Genomic DNA, 16069 nt, shown 5'->3' with positions numbered 1-16069 from the left:
CAGACTTCACAATTTTATAGAATCTGCAAGTGAGAGTAGCTGAATACATGGTCAGCTTTGTTGGCTCTTTGGAAGAAAATGAAGCAAAGTTTGAAGATTTAATGCCATGAGATAAGGAGATCTTGGTAACTTGCTGTAAATATTTACTGAACTATTTCCTCAGATGAGAAGTTTTGGGAAGAATTAAAAGGATCTAAGACAGTGGTTCTCAATCTTCCTAATGCCGTGACCGTTTAATACAGTTCCTCATGTTGTGGTGACCCCCAAACATAAAATTATTTTTGTTGCTACTTCATAACTGTAATTTTGCTACTGTTATGTCTTAGGCGACCCCTGTGAAACGGTCGTTCAACCCCCAGAGGGGTCGCAACCCACAGGTTGAGACCCACTGATCTAAGAGGTGCACAAGTCAGAATGCTTAATAATTCACAACATTTTACTTTCTTATTAATGTACCAAGATATCACTGGAACTTGAAATTGAAAGAAAAATATTACAGATTTCACAACACTGCTGATGTAATGAAGGCAGCACAGGTTGTCACTAAAATGTTATATATAAAACTTTGTTTCAGTTATAAGATTACAAATAGAGACTATGCTCAGTTTGAAAATTAATCTTTATTATAGTACATACAGAGAGAGACAGAGATAGAAAAAGAGAGGAGTCATTAGACACAGCACTTATTTCCTACTACTAAACTAAGCACAGAATTATTGACCATACTTTGAAGTCAGTAAAATCACAGATTTTGAAAAATTGAGGAACTATTTGGTAGGAGGATAACCTCAAAAAACTGTACAATTTTGATGAGTAGTTATCATTTTTAAGTTTCTCTGATATTCTTTGAAATAAAACCTTCAAGATATATTTGAATTAGCCCTGGCCAGTATGACTAAGCGGTTAGAGCGTCAGCCCACAGACCAGAATCTCGGGTTCAGTTCCCGCTATGGGCAGTACCTTGGTTGCAGTTCCTTCCCGACCCCAACATGTGGGTGGCAACCAGTCAATGTGTCTTTCTCACATTGATGTTTCTCTCTCTCTCTTCCTCCCTCCTGCTCTATCTGAAGATAAATGCAAAAATGTCCTCCAGTAAGGATAAAAAAAAAAAAAAAAGAAAGATATATTTGAATTATCAAGCACTAATACTATTGGTATGGCTCAACTTTCTGAAAAAACTGAGGTAACAAATTATGGACTAACAAGGAGACATAGAATGCTTTGAACTTTGTAGCCAAGCATTCAGAAACATCCTGAAATATTTCTGGCTATCTGGCCAAATTCTGGGCATGTTTGAGGCCAACTGGTTTTGTGAAAGTATATTTTTAAAGCAAAACTGTAGAAAAATGAAAGATCCACTATGTTAATGTAAGCCTAGTGTCACAACTGAGGTGTCCGAACTGATAGACAATTATTCTCAGAATAGTTTAGTCTGTTACTTAGCACTATTTTTTTGTTTGTGTTTGCTTTCTGTTTTTCATTCCTCACCCCAGGATATTTTTCCACTTATTATCAGATCGAGAGAGAGAGAGAGAGAGAGAGAGAGAGAGAGAGAGAGATCAATTTGTTGTTCCACGCTTTAACCAATTGAGCTACTCAGCCAGGGCAAATTTTTTAAGTTCTGAAAATATAAATTGGTCAAAGTTGATGATAACCAAACTCTGAAGTCTCATTTATTTGGATTATAAGGATAAATAAAATATTTCTACTCTGAACTGGTCAAACACTAATTTAGGGCTGAGTTAAACTAGGAAAGAGTGCCACCTACTGAATCAAAATTACTTAAACATCTCAACATTAAGTTCATTTTTCAGAACATCTAAAATTCTAGGATCTTTTTTCTCTCAAAGATCTACATTTAAGAGGATCTTCGTACAGAAAATAATATATATATATTTTTTTATCCTCACCCGAGGACATTTTTCCATTTTTTTGTTCAGATAGAGTGGGAGGGAAAAAGAGGGAGAGAGAGAGAGAGAGAGAAACATCGACGCGAAAGGGACACATCGAGTGGCTGCCACCCGCACAACCCAACCAGGGCCAGGGACAAACCGCAACCCAGGTACTTGCCCTTAGCGGGAACCGAACCCGGATCTCTCTGAACGCTCTAACCGCTGAGCCAAACCGGCCAGGGCTAATTTTTTTTTTTTTTATCTTCACCCAAGGACATTTTTGCATTTATCATCAGATAGAGCAGGAGGGAGAGAGGAAGGAAGAGAGAGAGAGAATCATCGATGTGAGAAAGACACATCGAGTGGTTGCCACCCACACGACCCAACCTGGGCCAGGGATAAACTGCAACCGAGGAACATGCCCATAGTGGGAACCGGACCCGGGAGTCTCCGGTCCGCAGGCCGACACTCTAACAGCTGAACCAAACCCACCAGGGCCAGAAAATATTCTTTAAAAATTATTCAACTAGCCCTGGCCGGTTTGGCTCATCGGTTAGAGCATCGACCTGCGGACCGATGAGTTTCTGGTTTGATTCCGGTCAAGGGCATGTACCTCAGTTGTGGTTCGTCCCTGGCCCTGGTTGGGGTTGTGCAGGAGGCAATCAGTGAATGCGTCTCTCTCATGTCAATGTTTCTCTCTCTTCCTCCCCCTCACTCTGAAAATAAATGGAAAAATATCCTCGAATGAGGATTTAAAAAAAAAATTCAACTAAGTGTTCTCATCCAGTAGAAGATAACAGCAGAGTAGTCACATGAGGTTATTATCCCCAACGTCACCCTAACAAATGATTAAAGAATCAAAAAGGTACAAACCCAAAACAACAAGAAAATGGGAGGTCATCAACAAGTGAGTTATTCCACCAAATATCTGAAGGATAGAAATCAGATAGAGAACTAGTGATTGCTGTTATAGAGTTTAAAAAAAACAAGTGACATCATAAAATACTACCAAAGGAGCTGCACCACTGAGGGAGCTGATATGCCTTGCAGAATACACCAAAGGCTAAGTACATGGACCAAAGACAAGAGAGGCCAAGAAGGGGAAAAAAAAAAGTAGAAATAAAAGAAGAGATTCCGCCCTGGCCAGTTTGGCTCGGCGGTTAGAGCGTCGGCCTGCGGTCCAGAGAGACCCGGGTTCGGTTCCCGCTAAGGGCACGTACTTCGGTTGCAGTTTGTCTCCGGCCCTGATTGGGTCGTGCAGGTGGCAGCCACTCGATGTGTCCCTTCACGTCGATGTTTCTCTCTCTCTCTCCTTCCTCTCTCTCCCTCCCACTCTATCTGTACAAAAAAATGGAAAAATATCCTTGGGTGAGGATGAAAAAAAAAAAAAGAAGAAGAGATTCCTGCAAATGTAAGACTACATATGGCATGGTCAATCAAACCTTTGGATGCTTCTCTTCACATAAAGAACATATGGCATTTAGGTTTTGAAGTCCTAGGCTTAAAACAAGGGCAGAGAGTTCTGAAAAGAAATAGACTGAACTAGTTTTCCAGATTAGAGCAGCTGGTGTGACAACCCACAATAAATACATCACATTTGAATTCTTACAGGCTCCACCTGCCACCTGCCCGGCAATACATCACCCTTTTACATAGACTTCACATTTTGTTTCACACTACATTATTTAAAAATATTCATTGGACTCCCTGTCAAGATGGCAGGTAGGTAAATGCTTTATCACCTCCTCTCACAACCACATCAAAATTACAACTAAACTACAGAAAAACCATCATTCAAAACCACCTGAAGTCAAGCTGAATAGAAGTCCTACAACTACGAAATTAAAGAAGCCAGCCACATCTAGACTGGTAGGAGGGGCGGAGGGGTGGAGGTGGAGGGGCTGGTCCCACACCCACGTGTGGCAGATATAAACCAGGAGGACACCTCAACTGGGAAGGTCCTTTCTGAGGACTGAGGGCTCCCCATCCCACACCAGGCACCCCGCTCAGGGTTCCAGTGCCAGGAAGAGAAGTCCCCATAACGTCTGGCTGTGAAAACCAGTGGGAATTGAGGCAGAGGGAGGCTAAGTCTGCTGGAGCCCCAGGCAGCTCCTCTTCAAGTGCCTGCGCAGGGACTTACTTGGACTTGCAACCTTTGAGCTCAGAGGGGAGGCAGCTTGAAAGGCACCAGAGACACACAGGGAAGAACTAAACTGTTTGGCCTCGGGACTAGGGTTGAAGACACAGCTTTCTTTCGGACAGACATGCTGGCAGAAGGCCTTTATTCCTTTATGAGCCCTTCCCCCACAAGGCCAGCAGACGGTCGCCATATCTGGGACTCCAGCAACCTGGCTCACACAGTTTGCCCCGTCCTAGTGATTCCCTGAGGCCCTGCCTTACACCACTTTAGGGCCCACCCAAGCTGCTTCCAATGCCTTTACCATAGGATTGGACTGTCTTGAATACTGTCTCAGAGTTTCCTAAAATCTCTGAAACAAGCAGCATCTGGTCTCAGCCAGCTCCCTACCTCTCATTAAGTGGCCTCAGGCCTGGCATCAGCCTTGGTTCACAACTTGGCTTTTCCTGGGCACCTCTAAGCCCAGCACAAAAAGCACCTATCGGCAGATCACTTTGTAGCTTATACCAGGTGGCCCCGGATAGAACACAGGCAGTGGCTGGCTTTGCCCCAGTTTCAGGCCACATCGAAACACCACCACCCAACCACTTCCACCAGTGACACACTCAATGAGTGGACTCAGTGTGTACCAGAACCCTGATGAAGTAAGTCTTGCTCTTTGTGGTGGTCCCCTACACAGCTGAGTCTCCAAGGTAGTCAGAGGCCAGTGGTCAGTGGGCACAGTCAGTCCTTGCAGCTGATCAGCCTGAGTAAATCCCTCCCATTGATGTGCCAACAGAAATAAAGACACGATTACAACAAAAGGGTGTACAGTCCATACTAGGGGTGCATCTCGAGAGCCCAGCTGGGGTGATCAGGGAAGCTGTGCTACTGATCCTACAGGACACCAACAACAATAGGCCACCCTAGGAATCCTGTGAGACATAGCAACTCTACCTAATGCATAGAAACAATCTTAGGGAAGCAGCTAAAATGAGGAGAAAAAGAAACATGCCCCAAATAAAAGAAAAGAACAAAACTCCAGGATAAGAACTAAACAAAATGGATATAAGCAATCAATCAGATGCAGAGTTCAAAACAATGGTTATAAGGATGCTCAAGGAACTTACTGAGAACTTTAAGGAAGTTAAGGAGAACTCCAAGGAACTTAGTGAGAACATCAACAATATAAAAAAAGACCAACCAGAAATGAAGGATGCACTAACTGAAATAAAAATAATTTACAGAGAATCAAGAGTAGAGTAGGTAAATTCAATAAGCAAACCATAGATTTGGAATATAAGGAAGCTAAAAACACTCAATCAGAACAGCAAAAAGAAAAAAGATCCAAAAAACTGAGGACAATGTAAGGAGCCTCTGGGATAACTTCAAGGATGCCAACATTCATATCATGAGGGTGCCAGAAGAAGAAGAGAGAGAGCAAGAAATTGAAAACCTATTTGAAAAAATAATGACAGAAAACTTCCCTAACTTGGTGAAGGAAATAGACATACAAGTCCAGAAAGCACAGAGAGTCCCAAACAAGACGAACCCAAAGAGGACCACACCAAAACACATCATCATCAAAATGCCAAAGGTTAAAGGCAAAGAGAGAATTTTAAGCAAGAGAAAAGCAGTTTGTTACCTACAAAGGAGCTCCCATTAGACTGTCAGCTGATTTCTCAAAAGAAACTTTGCAGGCCATACATGCAAAAAAATGAAAACTAGATCATCAACTTATACCATACACAGAATAAACTCAAAATGAATAAAAGACTTAAATGTGACTTGTGAATCTATACAAATCCTAGAAGAAAATGTAGGCAACAAAATTTCAGACATCATACGCAGCAGAATTTTCACTGATACATCACCTAAGGCAACAGAAACAAAGGAAAAAATGAACACACGGGACTACATCAAACTGAAATGCTTCTGCACAGCAAAAGAAACAACCATCAAAATGGAAAGAGAACCCACTCTATGGAAGAGCATCATTGCCAATGATACATCAGATAAGGGGTTAATTTCCAAAATATAGAGTGCTCATACAAGTGTTGGCGAAGGTGTAGAGAAAAGAAGACTCTAGTACACTGCTGGTGGGAATGCAGACTGGTGCAGCCACTATGGAAAACAATATGGTGTTACCTCAAAAAATTAAAAGTTGAATTGCCATTTGACCCAGTGATCCCACTTCTAGAAATATACCCTGAAAAGCCTGAAATACCAATCAGAAAGAGTATATGTACCCCCATGTTCATAGCAGCACTATTTACAATAGCTAAGATCTGGAAACAGCCCAAGTGTCCATCACTAGATGAATGGATGAAAAAGTTGTGGCATATATACACAATGGAGTACTATGCAGCTGTAAGAAAGAAAGATATCTTATTCTTTGAGAGGACATGGAGGAACCTGAAAAGTACTATCCTAAGCGAAACAAGCCAAACAAAAAAAGACAAGTATCATATGATCTCACTTATTTGTAAAATATAATGAACATAACAGTCTGAGGAATGGGATAGTCCCAGAGATGTGGAAGTGGGGTACAGACTGACAATCCCCAGAAGAGGGGGTGGTGGGAGAGAGATAAACCACAGAACTTATATGCATGTATGCACGAACAATGGACATGGACAACAAAGCTGGGGACAAGGAGGGGAGGGAGGAGGAGGAGGGAATCAGTGGGGGGGGGGAGGAGAAACATCTGTAACAAAAATTAATTAATTAATTAATAAAAAAGAAATAAACTGAAATTCATAAAGAAAAAAAAAAACAAAAAGGGAGAACAAAGAATATGGAGAAAAGAAATTATGAAAGAAGTAAAGAAACAACCATCAAAATGGAAAGGCAACCCACTGTATGGGAGAGCATAACTGGCAATGACACATCAGATAAGGGGTTAATTTCCAATATATATAGAGTGCTCATGCAGCTCAACAAAAGGAAGACAAAGAACCCAATTAAAAAATGGGCAGAGGAACTAAATAGACACCTCTCCAGACAGGATATACAAATGGCTAAGAGACATATCAAGAAATGCTCAACATCACTAATCATCAGAGAGATGCAAATTAAAACAACAATGAGGTGCCACCTCACACCTGTCAGAATGGGTGCCATCAACAAATCATCAAATAACAAGTGTTAGCAAGGGTGTGGAGAAAAGGGGACTCTAGTACACTGCTGGTGGGAATGCAGACTGGTGCAGCCACTATGGAAAACACTATGGTGTTACTTCAAAAAATTAAAAATTAAACTTCCATTTGACCCAGTGATCCCACTTCTAGGAATATACCCTAAGAAGCCTGAAACACCAATCAGAAAGAATGTATGTACCCCCATGTTTGTAGCAGCACTATTTACAATAGCTAAGATCTTAAAACAGCCCAAATGTCCATCAGTAGACGAATGGATAAAAAAGCAGTGATACATATACACAATGGAGTACTATGCAGCTGTAAGAAAGAAAGATCTCTTATCCTTTGAGACGACATGGAGGGACCTGGAAAGTATCACCCGAAGTGAAACAAGCCAAACAGAGAAAGACAAGTATCATATGATCTCACTTATTTGTGGAATATAATGAACATAACAGTCTGAGGAATGGGATAATCCCAGAGACGTGGAAGTGGGGTACAGACTGACAATCCCCAGAAGAAGGGGTGATGGGGGAGAGATAGACCACAGAACTTATATGCACGTATGCATGAACAATGGACATGGGCAACAAAGCTGGGGACAGGACAGGGAGGAAGGGGAAAAGGGGAATCAGTGGTGGGGGGGAACATCTGTAACAAAAATAAATTAATTAATTTATAAAAAAAGAAGTTATAAAAAACAAGAACTAAAGAGTTCTAAAATTCTAAAATTGTTTATTCTTTCATTTCTTGATAGATACTCAGGTTCTTTCCACCTTTTGCTGCTGTGAATAATGCTGTTATGAGCGTTCATGTACACGTATCTACTTGAGTCCCTGTTTTCAGTTCTTTCGGATACATACCTAACAGCTGAATTACTGGGTCATATAGTAAATCTATGATTAGCTTTTTGGGAAACCACTGAAGTGTTTCCACAGTGGTTGCATAACTTTACATTCCTATCAGCTATATGTGAGGGCTCCAATTTCTCCATATCCTTTTCAAAACTTGCCATCTTTCTTTTTTGTTATAATCATTCTAGTAGGTGTAAAGTGGTATTTCATTGTGGTCACACTCTGTTTTATTCTCTTAGTGGTTACCTTAGAAATTATCACAGTTATCCTAACTTAACAAAACCTAATATTGTTATCCTCCTGAGAAAAAAATATAAATGGTTAAACAACATTTATCACATACCCACACATGTACATATATCACTTAGGACATTTTTGTCATTTATTGTAATTCTATACCATTTAAATGACACAAGACATTATTACATTTTTTTCACACCCCCTACTTTCACAATCAATGTGATTTAAGTTTATCCTCATAATTATCATTTTCTTTGGTCTCCATCACTTTCTGCATCTGATCTTTCATGCAAGATTACTTCCTTCTGTATGATGAAGACTTCTAGAATAGTCTTTAGTACTTCATTGCTGTTGACAATATCATTTATTTTTCTTCAGAATGTTATTTGCCTTCACTATTGAAGTATTTCTAGGGCAGTGCTCATTTTGTCATAGAAGATACCTTAAAGATACCATTTCACTGTCTTCCTGAAGCTGTTGTCATTCAGACAGTGGTGAGTTTAGCTATTGCTTTTTCAAAGTTAATCTATCTTTTTTTCTGGCTATTTTAAGATTTTTCTCTTTTCTTGATTTACTAATGTTTCATCTTTATGTATTTAGCTGAGGATTTATTTTACTCACTCTGCTTGGGCTTTGTAGGACTTCTTGAATTATTGGATTATCAGCAATCATCTCTTCAAAATATTGTCTCAGATCCATTCTTTCTCTTTTTCTTCTAGTACTTCACTTAAATTTTATATCCTCTCAAAGTATCTGATATTTTGCTTCTCCTTTAAACTGTCTGACCTATATTTTTTTTGTCTGACCTATATTTTAATCACCACTTGCTTCATTCTAAACAGTTTCTTCTGAAATTTATTCCAGCATCTAATTCTCTCTTCATTTGTGACTAATCTACTAAGCCAATTTTTAAAATTTTGGTATTATATTTTCACTTCCAGAATTTCTACTTTTGCCCACATTTGCTGTCACATTTTTAGTTTAGAGTTTCTTGCTAAAATTTTCAAGCTTGATTTTGTTTGCAATCATAGTTGTTTTACAAAGTCTATGCCTGATAAATTCAATTTCTAGAGTCCCTGTGTATCTTTTTCTGCTATTTGTTTTCCTTGCTCTTTCTGACTCATGGCACCTTGTCTGTTTGTGTATCGTTAGCTGTATTCAAGAAACTGTGCTTGAAATTTTATTTATAAAAATGATGAGATCTGTTAAGATATTAACTTTCTGCACAAATAATTTTTGTTTGTATCTGCCAAGTGCTCAAGGTGCTCAGCAGTAAAGGACCAAAATGTGTGATTTTCTGCACCGCCATATAACATGAAGGAAGGCCACAGTCCAAATCCTTTCTCCTAGACTACTGACCATCACGGCTCTAACCCAAAGTTGGGAACGGGTCACCATTCTTGGTGAGTACCATGTACCAGCCCTCATTCCTCCAGCTCAGCAAGGCTTCTAAAGGTGCAGCTCAGTCTAGCATTTGCCTTCTTAGGATTGACATACATACCTAGGAAAAAGTGCTTCTGAAACTAATAGAATATTATATGTCAATTATACCTCAATTTAAAAAATGGTGTTCCAGCACCCAGCCAGTATGGCTCAGTGACTGAGCATCAACCCATGCACCAACATGTCGCCGGTTTGATTCCTGGTTGGGGCACACGCCTCGGTTGTGGGCCAAATTCCCGGTGAGGGGCATGCAGGAGGCAGCCAATCGATGTTCTCTCTCATCGATGTTTCTATGTCTCTCTCCTTCTCCCTTCCTCTCTCTCTAAAATCAATCAAGAAAATTTAATTAATTAATTAATAAAATAAATAAATAAAAATAAAAAATGGTGTTCCTGGCCCTGGCCGGGGAAGCACAGTTGGTTAGCGTGTCATCCTTTTTTTTAACATGTCATCATGATAGGCCAAGGCTGTGGGCTTGATCCCCCATCAGGACACATACAAGAAGCAACCCATGAATACATGAATAAGTAGAACAACAAATCGCTCTATGTGTGTCTCTCTCCTCCCTCCTTCCTCACTCTCTCTCTCTCTAAAAATCAATACATTTTTAAAAAGTGGTGTTCTAGCCCTGGCCGGTTTGGCTCAGTGGTTAGAACATTGGCCTGTGGTCCAGAGAGACCTGGGTTTGGTTCCCGCTAAGGGCACGTACTTTGGTTGCAGTTTGTCCCCAGCCCTGGTTGGTCGTGCAGGTGGCAGCCACTCGATGTGGCCCTTTCACATCAATGAGGATTTAAAAAACAAGATCAGCCTGGCTGGTATGGCTCAGTGGTTGAGCATTGACCCATACACCAAGAGGTTGCAGGTTTGATTCCTGTTGGGGCACATGCCCCGGTTGTGGGCCCAGACCCCAGTAGGGAGCATGCAGAAAGCAGCCAATAGATGTCTCTCTCAGTGATATCTCTGTCTCTCTCCCTTTCCCTTTCTCTCTCTAAAGGTCAATAAAGAAAAAAAATTAAAAATTAAAAATTAAGGGGTAGGGGGGTGGGAGGAGCTAAACAACAGAACTTATATGCATGTTTGCATGACCAATGGGCATGGACAACAAAGCTGGGGACGGGGCGGAGGTGGGGTGGGGAGGGGGGCGCCAATGGGGTAAAAAAGGAGAAACATCTGTAACCAAAAAATAAAAATTGAATTAAATGTCATCAGTGAAAAAGAAAATTAAGATTTAAAAGTAAAAGATTAAAAAACACCCACCTGAAATAGCAAAAACCAAAAAGAATTTTTAAAAATGAGGATAATATATGGAGCCTCTAGGACAACTTCAAGCATACCAAGATTCGCATCATAGGAGTACTGGAAGAAGAAAAGAGAACAAGGCATTAAAAACGTGTTAGAGCCATGGGCGGGTTTTGCTCAGCGGTTAGAGCATTGGCCTGAGGTCCAGACACCGGTTCGGTTCCCGCTAAGGGCATGTACCTTTGTTGCAGTTTGTCCCCTGCCCTGGTAGGGTCGTGTGGGTGGCAACCACTTGATGTGTCCCTTTCACGTCGATGTTTCTCTCTCTCTCTCTCTCTTCCTTTCTCTCCCTCCCACTCTATTTGAACAAAAAAACAAAAAAATGTCCTCGGGTGAGGATAAAAAATAAATTAATTAATTAATACTTGTTAGAAAAAAATAATGATGGAAAACTTCCCTAATTTGGTGAAGGAAACAGACATATAAGTCCAGGAAGCTCAGAGAGTCCCAAACAAGATGAACCCAAGGAGGCCCACACCAAGACACATCATAATTTTATTTATTTATCCTCACCTGAGGACATTTTTCCATTTTTTGTTCAGATAGAGTGGGAGGGAGAGAGAGGAAGAGAGAGAGAGAGAGAGAGAGAGAAACATCGACGTGAAAGGGGCACATCGAGTGGCTGCCACCCGCACGACCAACCAGGGCCGGGGACAAACTGCAACCAAGGTACGCGCCCTCAGCGGGAACCGAACCTGGGTCTCCCTGGACCACAGGCCAACGTTCTAACCCCTGAGCCAAACTGGCCAGGGCAAGACACATCATAATTAAAATGAAAAAGTTAAAGACAAAGAGAGAATCTTAAAAGCACCAAGATGAAAGCAGTTACCTACAAGGGAGCTCCCATAAGACTGTGAGCTGATTTCTCAAAAGATACTTTGCAAGCCAGAAGGGAATAGCTGCTTTTCATTAGGATAGCCGATGTGGCTCAGTGGTTTGAGTATCATCCCATGGACTGAGAGGTCCCAGTTCGATTCCTGGTCAGGGCACATGTTCAGGTTGCAGGCTCAATCCCCAGTAGGGAGTGTGCAAGAGGCAGCCAAATGATGTTTCTCTCTCACATCAATGTTTCTATTTCTCTCTAAAAAAATCAATAAAAAACATATATTTCTAAAGTGATGTAAAGCAAGGACCAACAACCACGATTACCCTATCCTGCAAAGTTATCACTTAGAATCAATGAACATATAAAGAGCTTCCCAGACAAGAAAAAGATAAAGGAGTTCATCACCACCAAACCAGTATTATATGAAATGTTGAAGGGTCTTCTTGAAGAAGAATATAAAAAATATGAAGAAAATGGCAATAAATACATATCTATCAACAATTGAATCCACAAAGGAAGTGAATAAGCAGAACAGAAACAGACTCAAAGATAACAGGACTTTTTGTTGGTTGCCAAATGGGAGGGATGTTGGGAGGTGGGCGAAAAAGGTGAAGGGATTAAGAAGTACAAATTAATTGTTAGACTGACGAACCTCAGTGGGAAGGGGGTCAGGGTGCAGGAAGAGATAAACCAAAGAACTTATATGCATTATATATATAACCAATGGACAGAGACAATAGTGTGGGGAAGGCAGAAGTGGGTAGAAATGGGGAAGAGGGGGTCAATGGGGGATAAAGGGGCGAACACATCTGTAATACTTTCAACAATTAAGATAAATGTTTTTAAAAAGTTAAGAAAAAGATCAAACTTATTCCACATACCTTAACAGACTGCCAGAATAAAAGTCCAAACAATTAAAGAAATGCAAATAACCCAACACCCAAGAATGTAGAGTTCCCAATGTTTGATGACTAAAAAAGATGGCCTACAATGCAGAGAAGCAGAAAAATGGAACCCATAACCAGAGGAAAAAATTAATCAATAGAAACAGATGCCAGAATAACACAGATGATATAATTAGTAGACAAGGACATTAAAATAGCTATTATAAAGACATTCTATATAATCAAGAAAGTAGAGAAGACCATGACCATGATATATATATAAATAAAGGTAAAAAAGGATTCACATCAAATTTCCATAGCTAGCCCTGGCCAGTTTGGCTCAGCGGTTGAGCGTCGGCCTGTGGACCAGAGAGTCCTGGGTTCGGTTCTTGCTAGGGGCACGTACCACAAAACAAAACAAACAAACAAATTTCCATAGATGAAAAATACATTATCTGAAATATAAAACATATAGATGTGATTACCAGCAGATTAGACACTCCCAAATAAAAAAAATTCATAAACTTGCCCTAGCTAGTGTGGCGTGGTTGATTATAGCATCTTCCCATACACCAAAGTATCATGGGTTCAATTTCCAGTCAGTGCACATGCCTAGGTTTTGGGTTCAACCCCCAGTCAGGGTGTGTACAGGAGGCAACCAATCAATGTTTCTTTCTCACATTGATATTTCTTTCTCTTGTTCTACCTTTCTCTCTAAAATCAATAAAAACATATCCTCAGGTGAAGATTTTTAAAAATTAATAAATTTGAAGGGAAAAATAATGCAGTCCTGGCCAGTATGGCTCAGCAGTTAGAGCATCGGCCTGCAAACTGAGGGGTCATGGGTTCGATTCCTGGTCAAGGGTACATCCCTGGGTTGTGGGTTTGATCCCTGGCCCTGGTGCAGGTCATGTGGGAGGCAACCAATCCTCATACTGATGTTTCTCTCTCTCTCCCTTTCTCCCTTCCACTCTAACTAAAAATCAATGGAAAATATCCTCAGGTAAGGATTAACAACAACCACAATAACAACAACAACAAAAACAATAGAAATTATTCAAAATAAAACACTCAGAGAAAATAGAGAGGAAAAAGCACAAATAAATACAGCATTGGTGAGGTATGAAATATCAAACACCCTAATACATGTATAATTGAAGTCCCAAAAAGTGATATAGAGTGGTGGGAGTTGAAGAAGTAGCCAGGAAATTTTCCAGTTTTAATGAAGAACATAAGCTCTCTAATCCAACAAGTTCAATGAACCTACAAGCAAATAATATACCAAAAAACAAACAAAACATAAACCAACACCAAGGCACACAATAGTAAAATTGCTAAAAACAAAACAACAACAATAACAACTCAATGATTAAATTTTAAAGGCAAGAAGAGACAAAGACATGACATAAAAAAAAAAAATACAATAAAGACAGGTCACATTTCACTAAAAACAACGGAAGCAAAATGTGTGGGGTGGTAAAAGCACTGAAGGTAAAAAATGCCAACCAAGACTTCTATACCTAGAAAAATATCTCTCAGAAATGTAGGAAAAATAAAGACTTTTGTAGACTTATGAAAGCTGACTGACTTTATCATCTTCAAGTCAGTACTATAAGAAATTTTCAAGTAATCCTTTAGGTAGAAGGAAAATGATACCATATAGAAATTTGGATATACAGAAAGAGATAAAAAGATATATAGTAAATATAAGGATAAATATAAAAGACTGAATGTATTATTTTTTCTTTCTTTTTTTTTTTTTTTTTTTTTATCCTCACCCGAGGATATTTTTCCATTTTTTGTACAGATAGAGTGGGAGGGAGAGAGAGGAAGGGAGAGAGAGAGAAACATCGACGTGAAGGGACACATCGAGTGGCTGCCACCCGCACGACCAACCAGGGCCGGGGACAAACTGCAACCGAAGTACGTGCCCTTAGCGGGAACCGAACCCGGGTCTCTCCGGACCGCAGGCCGACGCTCTAACCGCTGAGCCAAACTGGCCAGGGCTATTTTTTCTTTCTTTAAAAGATAATTTACAATCTAAAGCAACAGTCACATAATAATTTATGTAGTTTAGTACATAGTCATGTTAATTGTATAACAAAAGATGGGAGAGAAAAAATGGGAGTATGTGGTTCTATAGTTCTTATTCTGTATATGCAGTGTTTCAATATTATTTGAAGGTTGACTGTGATAAGTTAAATATTTGTAATGTAAACCCTGTATCAATCACTAAAAATACAATAAGAGGAATAGCTACTAAGCCAACAAAGAAGGTAAAACTGAATCACAAAACAATTCTCAATTAATGCAAAGAAGAAAACAAAAAAAAGATGGGACAAATAGAAGACAAGATGGGATAGATAGAGAACAATATGGTGGATTTAAACCCAATCATATTATAATCACATTCAATTAAAATGTGGAGAAATGGGATCCTAATATACTGTTGATGAGTATGTAAACAGTACCAGCCTAGAGCCAGAACTGAAGCCACAAGATGGCTGATCAGGACCCTGGGACATTGTCTTCCTCCAACAAATGGTGGTCTCAGGTGCTGGGGCTGTGGTCACCCCCCTCTTCTTGGACGTGGGGAAGGTCCGCCTGCAGTCTTTATGCCCCTCAGTGACCAAAGGGCTGATACCTCCCTCCATGGGACTCTGGAGCCTCTCTTATGCCGAACTGCCCTCCTCTCTCTAACCCAGAGCCCCTGTACCTGTGCCCAAATAGTGCTCGATGTGTCACCTAGTTTCAAGACTGCACTCGCTTCCCTGGCACTGTGGATGCCTTTGGGAAGATTGAGAGACATGAGGGTAGCAGGACCCTGTGGAGTGGCCTCCAGCCACCGCCATCTACTTCACGACCAACTCAAGGCCTTTCTACATGGTCGAGAGACTTCTGTGCACCGGTGGTGGCTGGTGCACCGGTCCGCTTGAGCACGGTGACTGTGATCAGCCCCTAGAGCTGCTATGGACAAAACTACAGGCTCTGCAAGTGTCATACTGGGCATTGGGTGCCTGTGTCTGAGCTGCCGTGGCTCAGGGCAGCTGGCGCTCACTGTGACTAGGCTGGGGCCCCATGACTCTTCCGGATGTGCCCTATTCAATCCTGTATTGGTTCAGCTATGAGCTGGTGAAGGACTGGCTGAGTGGGCTTAGGCCAAAGGACCAGACATCGTGGCGTCAGCTTTGTGGCTGGCAGCATCTCAGGGACTCTATGCTTCGATGTGGTGAAGACTCAATGCCAGGTTGCATTGGGAGAGGTGGAGGCTGTGAGACTCAACCTGCTGCTACTGCGGAGGATCTGGGCTGAGTCCCTCATAGGGGACTCTTTGTAGGCCCCCTCCCAAGACTGCTCCCTCCTGTGCCATCTTGA

The 16069-nt window shown here is 40.9% G+C and overlaps 1 pseudogene; it reads left to right on the top strand.

Annotated features, from left to right (window-relative positions):
• The first annotated feature begins 15194 nt into the window (after positions 1 to 15194).
• LOC118623173 lies at positions 15195 to 16069 on the top strand (annotated as a pseudogene).

The sequence above is a fragment of the Molossus molossus genome, unplaced genomic scaffold (genome assembly GCF_014108415.1).
Source record: "Molossus molossus isolate mMolMol1 unplaced genomic scaffold, mMolMol1.p scaffold_m16_p_1, whole genome shotgun sequence".
Lineage (NCBI taxonomy): Eukaryota > Metazoa > Chordata > Mammalia > Chiroptera > Molossidae > Molossus > Molossus molossus.
The sequence above is the reverse complement of the archived record's forward strand: the minus strand, read 5'-3'. Positions and strand labels throughout refer to the sequence as shown.